The sequence below is a fragment of the Ranitomeya variabilis genome, chromosome 6 (genome assembly GCF_051348905.1).
Source record: "Ranitomeya variabilis isolate aRanVar5 chromosome 6, aRanVar5.hap1, whole genome shotgun sequence".
Classification (NCBI taxonomy): Eukaryota; Metazoa; Chordata; class Amphibia; order Anura; family Dendrobatidae; genus Ranitomeya; species Ranitomeya variabilis.
The window spans coordinates 45,674,698-45,687,260 of NC_135237.1; the positions used below are offsets into that span (position 1 = coordinate 45,674,698).

A 12,563-nucleotide genomic window follows, 5' to 3' on the forward strand; every position below is an offset into this window, starting at 1 on the left:
GATCCCTATTATACACTTATAGCAGAAGTCTGAATCAGGGTGCTAAGACTGACTCACCAGGGAATTAAAGGGAACCTGTCACCCCCAAAATCGATGGTGAGGTAAGCTCACCGGCATCAGGGGCTTATCTACAGCATTCTGTAATGCTGTAGATAAGCCCCCGATGTTACCTGAAAGAGGAAATAAAGAGGTTATAATATACTCACCTGGGCGGTCCCGCTGCTGGTCCGCGGTCAAATGGGTGTCTCAGGTCCGCTCCGGCGCCTCCCATCTTAATTCCATGACGTCCTCTTCTGGTCTCCGCGCCACGACTTTGGAGCAGGCGTACTTTGTCTGCCCTGTTGAGGGCAGAGCAAAGTACTGCAGTGCGCAGGCGTCGGGCCTCTCTGACCTTACCGGCGCCTGCGCACTGCAGTACTTTGCTCTGCCCTCAACAGGGCAGACAAAGTACGCCTGCGCCAGAGTAGCGGCGTGAAGACCAGAAGAGGACGTCATGGAATGAAGATGGGAGGCGCCGGAGCGGACCTGAGACACCCATCGCAGCGGGACCGCCCCTGGGTGAGTATATTCTAATGTCTTTTTCTTCTCTTTCAGGTAACATCGGCGGCTTATCTACAGCATTACAGTATGCTGTAGATAAGCTCCTGATGCCGGTGAGCTTACCTCACCATCGATTTTGGGGGTGACAGGTTCGCTTTAAGGGGTTCGGGTAGCAGAAGAAAGCAAAGTGTCTGAGCAGTAGAGCAGAGCAAAGAGAAAGTTGGCTAGATGCTGCAACAGGACCTGCGGCATGTGACTTTGGTCACATTGTATGGAGGCAGAGTCTCCCACAGGTCTGCAGCGTCAAGCAGGAAAGAGCGGGGACGATGGTGCCAGAACACCGCAAAGGGGGTAAGCGCAGAGGGGTGGGTGAGAGCAAAGGGAGGTCAAACCAAAACCGAGGTCAAACTTACCAGACAGGAAAGAGTACCAAGGGGAAGCCAAAAGAGAAACCAGGAGACAAGCCAAAAGTCAGAACCAGGAGAGCAGGCAAAGTACACAAACAGCAGGCAGAATCAGCAATAGGAAGACAGACGGGGACAAAACCAAACACTGTCACAGATTACAGGCACAAAGGCACAGGCACAACGGGGTCGACCACCTCAGCCAAGGGCACGAGTATAACCGACAAGGTTGGAACCCACAGCGAGAGGAGGCACCAAAAGATTAACTCCAAAGGTATCACAACCATAAAATAAACAGAACCATGACATGATCACTAAGGATAAGTGAACCTGTTAAAATACGAATTTAGCAGATTTGCTCAAATTCAGTCAGGAAAGTCGATTTGCATCAAACTTATTCAATACGAATCAAATGTGGATTATTTTTCTCTCAGGTCTTTTCAGACCCCAGAGTATAATAAACATAGATATAAAGAAAAAAATACTATCTAAGTCCTCATCTGTCTTGCCACATGATGTACATTTATGCCCGTCACTTCACATAAATGTGGCACATCAGAGTTACAGGTTGGTAAGGGTTGGATAACCTCTTCACACTATTGACCCTAGTAATGAAGGATTGGCTCCAAGGTCATTGGCAAATTGAGTTGTCTTCTGCTAGACCTTTGGAGCTCACCAACCAACTTACTGCACATTCAAAACCTTTTTGATCTCTTCGCAAATCATACACAGAAGAGGGCAACATTGAGCAGGAGTTAAAGAAAGTTACAAGGTTAAAATGAATATCCTTCTCGCCTTGATTACTGCAGCCCAATACTAATCAGCCTTCCTATCATCTCACTAAACTCTCCACCTTTAATCTATCCTGAATGCAGCAGCCAGGATATTTTTCCCAGCTGCTAAACCGATGCCTCCACCCTGTGCCAGTCATTGCACTGGTTACCCCTCTGCTACAGAATACAATATAAACTTTTCACTCTCACTCACAAAGCTCTACAGTGCTGTACGCCCTACATCTCCTCCCTCATCTCTGTTTACCACCCTACCCTTGCTCTCTGTTCTGCTAATATTATAAGACTAGCATCCTCTTAATCAGAACCTCACACTCCCTTATCCAAGACTTTCCTTGCGCTGCACCAGTTCTCTGGAATGCACTACCCCAGATAATCCGGTTAATTCTCAATGTCCACAGTGTTAAGTATTCCATAAAAACACATCTTTTTAGGCAGGCATATGATATCACCTAAATAATGAATTTTTTCTGTGCTCTCTCTTCCTACATTTTCTTCTGAATCTAATCCTATTATCTATTCCACCTTTTGTGTACCCCTCTACTCCTTTACAGATTGCAGATTATCTCTCTCCTTTTTTTTAATTGTTGAGCTATGTGTTACTTTCTGATATCTGATATTGTCTGTAAATGTCCTCTCTGAAATGTGAAGTGCTGCTGAATAGGTTGGCGCTATACAAATTATTTATAAGAATACATTGCCTAATCCTAAACTAGTCATTCCTTCGTCCAGGGTAAAGATCCTTTTTGTTGCCCTATGCCCGATTCCTGCATCTAAATAACTTGTGTGACTGGTTGGCGCTCGCCCTGGCACCAAGAACGCGGGCACATGTCCTGGCAGACCCCCCTAGCTATGCTGTGCGAATTGTTATATCTCATGGTTCTATAAACAGTGATAATAATTGTGGCTGGAAGGGCTCTTTGATTAACGGTTGACCAGAACGTGATAACCGACTGAATGTATAATATGCTCTTGTGTAACACGTTTCCAGGTCAGAGGATTCTCCTTGCTGTCTCTGTGCTTCGCTCTCTTGATATTTCAGCCTCTTGTATGCAGTGAGTTGGATTCTGGCAGTAGATGGAGCAGTACACCAGGGGAAGCTCCTAATCAGATGAAACATGTGCAAACAAATTGCTTAATTAATATGTCCTTTGCCGCCGAACTGATTTATGTTATTATACAGTTCTTGTCCCGTTTCATATTGTCAGGGCTCTGTTTACTAACAAGGACAGAACGCCGTCGGCTGATCCCTGCCTTCTAAATACATTTCTCTTTTCCACACAGGCTTTAATTTATAATGGTTTATTTGCATTTTTCCCTTTTTTATTTCACTTAAAATTCCACTTTATCATTTAAATATTCACTTTCTCTCATGTCGTTGACATGCGGAATTATTCTACCCCGCAGCAAAGAGTAATTTATGCAATTACATCCTATCTACAAAGGTCTGTTAAAATGCCTTAACTTAAAGGGGTTGTCCGGGACTTTTACATTGATGGCTTATCATTAGGATAGGTCATCATTGTCTGATTAGTGGCACCCCGATGATCAGTGATGCTCGATGCCGATGGCAGACGGAAGTGCTCAGTTGCAGAGCTACATCGCACAGCTCCATAAACCGTATAAGGCCACCCCCTATTGAAAAAAAACAGGGGGCAGATGTGGATTTCCCAACTGCAGTCACTATACAGTTCACAGAGCTCCACAAATTGAGTACTTCTGCTCCAGAACCGAGAGTAGTTGATCGTCGAGCTTGCCAGTTGTCGCACCCCCATTAACCAGATATTAATGACCTATCCTCATGAAAAGCCATCAATGGAAATGTTTCTTGACAACCCTTTTAACACCTTCCTGCCCTGCCGTTTTTGCACTTTCATCTTCTCCTCACCTGCTTCCAAGCGCCACACTTTTTTAATTTTTTCATGGCCATTGTCATATGAGGTCTTGCTTTTGTTCGAGTCCAATTGTGGTTTCCAATTACGTCATTCTCTATACCATATAATGCACTGAAAAACAGAAAAAAAAATCCAAGTGTGGTTAAATGGTGAAAAAAATGCAATTTTTGCATTGTTTTTTTTTTTATTGCGGTTTTTCTAACAATGCCCTTGCCTTTGGATTTAGAATGGGAGGTGACAAAAGCTCCTGCAGTTGTAATGTGTAGGTTTCCCAATACAAGCCTTAGGTAGAGGCACTTATACTGAGAGTTGGGTAGTAACTACACTGTGTGCAGAATTATTAGGCAAGTCGTATTTTAGAGGATTATCTTTATCATTGATCAACAACTATGTTCTCAATCACCCCAAAAGACTCATAAATATCAAAGCTTAATATTTTTGGAAGTTGGAGTGTTTTTTTTAGATTTGGCTATCTTAGGAGGATATCTGTTTGTGCAGGTAACTATTACTGTGCAGAATTATTAGGCAACTTAATAAAAACCAAATATATTCCCATCTCACTTGTTTATTTTCACCAGGTAAACCAATATAACTGCACAAAATTTAGAAATTAACATTTCTCACATGCAAAAACAAACCCCCCCAAAATTTGTGCCCAAGATAGCCCCCTTTCTTTATGATGACACTCAAAAGCCTCCATCCATAGATTCTGTCAGTTGCTTGATCTGTTTACGATGAACATTGCGTGCAGCAGCCACCACAGCCTCCCAGACACTGTTCCGAGAGGTGGACTGTTTTCCCTCCCTGTAGATCTCACATTTTATGAGGGACCACAGGTTCTCTATGGGGTTCAGATCAGGTGAACAAGGGGGCCATGTCATTATTTTTTCTTCTTTGAGACTTTTACTGAAAGTAAAATCATGTTTTTCTTGAACGATACCGACTTCCTCCTTTACCACTGCTTGAAGAAGTTGTCTTCAAGAAAATGGCAGTAGGTCTGGGAGTTGAGCTTCACTCCATCCTCAACCCGAAAAGGTCCCACAAGTTCATCTTTGATGATACCAGCATATACCAGTACCCCACCTCCACCTTGCTGGCGTTGGAGTGGAGCTCTCTGCCAGGGCCGGTGTCAGCACCCGGCGTACCCGGGCAAGTGCCGGGGCCCTGGCGAGACAGGGGGGCCCATTCAGGGCCGGCGTTAGGGGCAGGCTGCCCGCATGCGGCCCCTGAGGCAGGCATCTGCGGTCTGAGGTGCACGCTAGAAGAGAGGAGGCAGAGGCAGCACGGAGCTCTGGGAATTTTGCAGCTGCTGGAGAGCCGCCCACAATCCGTCGCCATGGATACGCAGAGCAGAGTGACTTCCGACCGTTCAGTGCCTGGAGAATGAGCCGAGCGTCGACAAACAGGAAGTGTGCAGCACCTGCCACCTGGAGCAAAGGATTGCGGGGGCCGGGGGGATGCAGAGCCTGGCTGGGAGGACAAGGTATGGGCTCTTATATACTGGTTGGGCTGTATTATATACTACGTGGTGGGCTGCTATATGATACGTTGGCTGCTATATACTACATGGGCTGCGCTGCTATATACTACGTGGGCTGCTATATACTACGTGGGCTGGGCTGCTATATACTACGTGGGCTGGGCTGCTATATACTACGTGGGCTGGGCTGCTATATACTACGTGGGCTGGGCTGCTATATACTGCGTGTGCTGGGCTGCTATATACTACATGGGCTGCGCTGCTATATACTACGCGTGCTGGGCTGCTATATACTACGTGGGCTGGGCTGCTATATACTACGTGTGCTGGGCTGCTATATACTACGTGTGCTGGGCTGCTATATACTACGTGGGCTGGGCTGCTATATACTACGTGTGCTGGGCTGCTATATACTACGTGTGCTGGGCTGCTGTATACTACGTGGGCTGGGCTGCTATATACTACGTGGGCTGGGCTGCTATATACTGCGTGTGCTGGGCTGCTATATACTACATGGGCTGCGCTGCTATATACTACGTGTGCTGGGCTGCTATATACTACGTGGGCTGGGCTGCTATATACTACGTGTGCTGGGCTGCTATATACTACGTGTGCTGGGCTGCTATATACTACGTGTGCTGGGCTGCTATATACTACGTGGGCTGGGCTGCTATATACTACGTGTGCTGGGCTGCTATATACTACGTGGGCTGGGCTGCTATATACTACGTGTGCTGGGCTGCTATATACTACGTGTGCTGGGCTGCTATATACTACGTGTGCTTGGCTGCTGTATACTACGTGGGCTGGGCTGCTATATACTATGTGGGCTGGGCTGCTATATACTACGTGTGCTGGGCTGCTATATACTACGTGTGCTGGGCTGCTGTATACTACGTGGGCTGGGCTGCTATATACTATGTGGGCTGGGCTGCTATATACTACGTGTGCTGGGCTGCTATATACTACGTGTGCTGGGCTGCTATATACTACGTGGGCTGGGCTGCTATATACTACGTGTGCTGGGCTGCTATATACTACGTGGGCTGGGCTGCTATATACTACGTGGGCTGGGCTGCTATATACTACGTGGGCTGGGCTGCTATATACTACGTTGGCTGCTCTATACTACATGGGCTGCGCTGCTATATACTACGTGGGCTGGGCTGCTATATACTACGTGTGCTGCTATATACTACGGGGGCTGGGCTGCTATATACTACGTGGGCTGTGCTATATACTACACTGGCTGCTCTATACTACATGGGCTGCGCTGCTATATACTACGTGGGCTGGGCTGCTATATACTACGTGGGCTGCTATATACTACGTGGGCTGTGCTATATACTATGTGGGCTGCTATATACTACATGGGCTGCTATATGCTACGTGGGCTGCTATATACTACGTGGGCTGCTATATACTACGTGGGCTGTGCTATATACTACGTTGGCTGCTATATACTACATGGGCTGCGCTGCTATATACTACGTGGGCTGTGCTATATACTACGTTGGCTGCTATATACTAGGTGGGCTGGGCTGCTATATACTACGTTGGCTGCTATATACTACATGGGCTGCTATATACTACGTGGGGTGGGCTGCTATATACTACGTGGGCTGTGTTATATACTACGTGGGCAGTCCCTCACTCCGACACGCCCCCGGAAGAAGCTGGCGGCAAAACGCGCGTCGGGGTGAGGGGACGCTGCTTCTTGGATACAGATCCACATACCTACCAAGTCCCGGGATATAGGTATACTTACCTTTCTCTATTTGGTATTTTTTCTATAGCACTACATTTACCCCCTGCGGGCAATTTCATTATGTCTTTTGCCCATTCTTTGTCTTACTAGTTAGATTATTACATTGAACGCTACCTTTATTTATGCTTGCTAGTGACATAAATATAAATATCAGGAGCTAACCTACAAACAATTGGGGCACTAATTTATGCTATCTGCCATTAGTGGGACATAATAACAATATTGTCATTTTATTAATGTCTATATCACAACATGGATGCAGAGTCTTTCTATGTTCTCACGCATATTTGGTAATTCACCATAAATGATTCTGGAGCATGATTAGATAACACTTATACCAATTATTAACTTCATTGATGTAATTCATACTGGAGTGGCATCCATTTTTGATATAGACAATTGTTTAAGTACTGTGTAGGTATTGTTGTTACTGTAACTGTTAATTTGGGTTTGGATTTTAGCAGTTTCCCTTTCTGTGAATTGTTCTGCTTTTTATGCTTTTTAAATTTGTTTAATAAAGTGTTACCCTTTTAAAGGATCTCTTCTGAGTTCGGCCCTTATTGGATCGAAATTGGTGCATAAGTTTAATAGGTTGAAGTGCCTTTATGTTAAATATGGTGGACTTATTGTTGTAAATCACTACGTGGGCAGTGTTATATACTACGTGGCTGTGTTTATATGCGATCATGAATCGTGGTATGTGTTAAAGAGGGGGCCCACTGAGACTCTTTCGCCCGGGGCCCTCAAAAACCTGGAGCCGGCCCTGCTCTCTGCCCTTTACTGATCCAGCCTCTGGCCCATCCATCTGGCCCATCAAGAGTCATTCCATCAGTCCATAAGACCTTTGAAAAGTCAGCCTTTAAGATATTTCTTGGCCCAGTCTTGACGTTTTATCTTATGTTTCTTGTTCAAAGGTGGTCGTTTTCAGCCTTCCTTACCTTGGCCATGTCCCTGAGTATCGCACACCTTGTGCTTTTTGTTACTCCAGTAAAGTTGCAGCTCTGAAATATGGCAAAACTGGTGGCAAATGGCATCTTGGCAGCTTCACGCTTGATTTTCCTCAATTCATGGTCAGTTATTTTGCGCCTTTTTTGCCCAACTCACTTCTTGCGACCCTGTTGGCTATTTGCCATGAAACACTTGATTGTTCGGTGATCACGCTTCAAAAGTTTGGCAATTTCAATACTGCTGCATCCCTCTGCAAGACATCTCACAATTATGGACTTTTCAGAGCCGTTAAATCTCTCTTCTGGCCTATTTTGCCAAAGGAAAGGAAGTTGCCTAATAATTAAGCACACCTTATATAGGGTTTTGATGTAATTAGACAACACCCCTCCTCATTACAGAGATGCACATCACCTGATTTACTTACTTGGTAGTTGGCTCTCAGGCCTGAACAGCTTGGAGTAGGACAACATGTATAAAAAGTATCATGTGATCAAAAGACAACTTGCCTAATAATTCTGCACACAGTGTAGAGCGGAGCGAACCTGAACTTAGAGGTTCGGGGTTCGTACCGGACAGTCAATGTCTGGTGCTAAACACCGAATACGGAACTTCTTCTGGAAGTCCATTGCAATGTTCTGAGTTGTGGGAGTCCATGAGAGAAAGGGTTTTCTAGCTCAAACGTTTGGGTTCCCATTGTTTTAATGGAGTTTAGGTTCCGGTTCAAGTTCGAGTACAGTTCTAGTACCGAACCGAACTTTGGAATAAAGTTTGGATACAAGAACCCGAACTTCCATGGGTCCGCTCATCCCTTGTACTAACTCAATGGTGGGACTTTTACCTATGATGGAGCCCCATAGTAGCAGGAATTGCTTCTACTACTGCAAAAAAGTTGTGTAGAAAAACATCTGATGGCAAACATTTTCCTTCATTTCTCCTCATCCCATTGTTTTATTGCTGTGACCAAAGAACTTCTAATACTCTGCCAGTAATTCATAGAAAGGAACCACCATGTCCAGAATACAATATAAATCACATTATTTCAATGACTATTATGAGATAGTAATTCTGACTAAGATCTATGTTGCGGTCGCTGGCAGCATCCGGTGTGATGTAAATGGATTTCATCTCAAGTCAACATACATAAAAGAAATTTATTCCGATACAATTATACATTATATTATACAATTACAAGTCATTACAAGGAGGCACGCCATAGATCAACCTTTCCTGCGGCATGACGGGTGTCTAGACTAATGTCTGCAGCCTGCCAGATTCCTTTCCAGAGGAAATTCATGACTTTTAGGGAACAAACTAAACGCTTCAATTATCTAATAAAGTAAATTACAGTAAACGTCAGACTTATGAATATTTCAGATTTTACAACACGTTTATTTTATTATTTTCTTAGCTTTTCCTCCAGGTGTATTCTGTATCATCAATCACTAGCCTGATGCTTGTTCTTTATGTATTCTGCGGTCTAGCTTTTACTATTTCTGAAGGAAAGTGGAAATATTCCACAAGGATGGACAATGCATTTTTCTATTTGAGGCATTTATCTGCAGATATTTCCACTAGTAATACAGTAATTGTTATTGCTGGTCCTTTAATTCCCTAGATCCTCGTCTTATTCTGTATTGTTTGCATTCAATCATATTACTTTCCTCTCCAGTGTGCCTCTGCTTAATGTTATTACAGTACTTCTATGAAACCTTTGGTAATAGGGTCTTGACTAACACAGGACATAATACAGTCACTTGCTGCCCTCACATAGAGTGATTTCTTATTAAGTGGCTTAATGATATCAAGGAACTGCTTATGAAATCTAATTTAATATTTGTTTTTTTCTACTGTAGTGGTAATCACTCTAGTCTCTACCTATTGTATGTGAAGATGAAATGTGTTACTCACCTGTCTCGGCTCCAGTGCCGAGTCTTGCTGCCTCCTTCTGTGGCCGCATCCCACTGCACTAGTCTGCAGTCTGGTAACCTGTCAATCATCTATGACATCATCACTCAAGGCTTTTTAAGGGTGGCTCAAGCAGATGTCAGCTGTTTGAGCACTCAGAAAGCAAAACTCTCAGCTACCATGAGTTTGTCAGAAGTTGCTTCAGCTTTGACTTAGCACAGCTCCAGCAAGGCATTTAACTCTTACTATGCCTGACTCCCATTCAACTTCCAGCATATTTTTTCAGGCTCAATCCAGCATCTGTAGATTTGTTCACACTTAAAATTTTGCATCTCTGCTGCAAGTTTCTGATTGCATAGGTCTCTGCTATTAACCATGTGTCTGCTGCAAGTCCCTGACTGAATACGACTCTGCTATTACCGGTTTGCCTGCTTCATGTTCCGGATTATCTATACATCTACTGTTCTTTTGTCTTTTCACACCCTTGACTCCACTGAAACTGCTGATTCCTGCTCTGCTCATTTGTCTGTCGTCCTGCATACCCTGCTGTTTTGGTCCTCATTGATCCACATGTCCATAAAGACCCTTTCCTCTGCACCCTCTCTACTGGTTCATGCTGACCTATGACTTAGAGAATAGACCCTAGTGGGTGAGCTCTTATCAAAAGGATATTACATTAAAGATGTCTGTATTTTTCTTGGTCTGTCTTATTTCAACCCCATGTTCATCCACATGCAAATTTTCACTGATTGTAAAGTTCTGCTGCCATAAATGTGGTAAATTTAAACAGGTACTACCAACGATCAGCATATATTCAATGTTGTAGAAAGGAAGCTTCTTTATTCAGAGTTAAAATAAGTACCTTGTATTATATCAAATATCGAGATGTATTCTGCCCATCCCTGGGTTTTGTGCATTTGCAGCTTATACGCGGGTGTGTTCAACTTAGTGAGTGTTACAGTTGGACACATGCCACAAGAAGCTACAAATAGGTGAAACCCAGGGTTAGATAAAAAATTCAATGTGCTATTTGATTTTATACAATAGTATAATGTGTATGCTATTTGTGTTTGCAGAATCTGTAATATCTCTAATGTCTATCCTATAAAATGTAGATTCACATTGATTTCTCCGCCTCCTGCTTGACAGGGAGAAAACTAACACCAGCAGGAGGCAGGGAAGACAGGTTGAAATTGCTTCAAATTGGATACAGTGAGTCTGCAGTGTGTGTAAGGTGGCAACAGTCACTTATTTTCTTTTTGCCCTTAACTAATAGTCAGAGCAGAACAAACACATTTGTGATGAGACTTCACCCCACCTGCATAGCTACGGACAGCTTGGAGGAAATGTAATATGTATATAATAGGTCACACGGCACTCTGTAGGAATGTGAGTATAGGTGCTCAAGTAGGGTCTCCAGCCCGTTTAGTCAAATATATAGAAAAACTTGGCACTTAATGATATTTGAAGAGGAATAAAGTCGTTTATTTCACATCCAGACAAACAGATCAATTGTTGCTCAATTGCGGCTAAACGTTTTCGGTCCCATGCGGACCTTCTTCAGAGCAAGTTTATCTAATGTAACACAAAGGTTATTTAAAGTGGAGAAAAAGAAAGAAAAACTAGATCAGAATATGAGTCCATTGATGTACAAAACTTGTTATATCTTACATGATACAAAGTAAAAAACAAAAATAAAAAACAAAAGCTGCATTTCAGTCAAAATAGCACAACTCATAATTATACGGCAGTGACTGCAGCTGTACAAATGGTGTCCAAGGAAACATACACAAGGTATTATGCCCATTAGTACAAAGTATCGTAAATATCAACAAGAAACCACAATAGGAAAGGATATTGTGTGATGAAAAAAGGATATACGTGCTCCTTATGGATCTAAGCCGGTGACGTGGATAAATCGAAGTATCGTGGAGTATACTAAGAACGTGCCTATAGAGACAATGCCGTAATCGTGTTCTGATACATCGTGCCAATATCCTAAAATCTGAAAGAAAGAGTATAGTGTCAAAACAGTGTTATTTGGAAAAGGGGGTAATACCGCCAAATATGGAAAGACAAGGTACACATAGTCAAATGCCAACAGAATTAATGCCCATAATGTATAGTATGTGCTACTAAACAGAGTGGTGCGGGGGAGTAGTCACCTGGAACGCTGGATCTGGATATGTAATCAGATATGTAAGCCTTTTGATAAAGCGTATGGTAGCCAATTTCAAAAGCTGCAATGTTTAAAAGAGTTTCTCTTATAAATCAATAGAATTCTAAGAACCTGGTAAGTACAGCAGTCCAGGATAATCCGGTCCTATTACAACTCAATGAGTTGGGTTTACGCAAACCTAGCTCTTTTATGCCACCCAAGGATAGGGACATAAATACTCTCAACCACGAGGTCAACCAGGGTAAGTTTCATTATCACACAAACTTAACCCTTGAGGAGAAATCAGCACTAGAACGGTTATCCACTGATAAATCCCTTATCATTAAACCTGCGGATAAGGGTGGGGCAATTGTCATCATGGACAAGACTGATTACATGGCAGAGATTCAGAGGCAGCTTAGTGACACTAGGGTATATGAAGCCATCACATACAATCCCACAAACACTATAAGTATAGTTAATATGTTGGCGCTATATAAATAAAGATTATTATTATTAATAGAATTCAATCTATGGTTGACCGTCACCTACAAGAGGGCACCATTGATAAGAAACTTAGGAATTACCTCATCAAGACCGATCCTATCATCCCCATTTTCTATGTATTATCGAAAATACATACTCTTTCTTCCAGATTTTAGGATATTGGCACG

At 43.3% G+C, this 12,563-nt stretch overlaps 1 long non-coding RNA gene across 1 annotated transcript; it reads right to left on the reverse strand.

The window, feature by feature from the left end:
• Positions 1-2,694: 2,694 nt before the first annotated feature.
• Positions 2,695-9,788, reverse strand: LOC143783407 (uncharacterized). Its single transcript, XR_013217150.1, has 3 exons — positions 9,735-9,788; positions 3,624-3,741; positions 2,695-2,838 (listed from the first exon to the last, which is right to left on the reverse strand). It is a non-coding gene; the product is annotated as an uncharacterized LOC143783407 (long non-coding RNA).
• Positions 9,789-12,563: the final 2,775 nt, after the last annotated feature.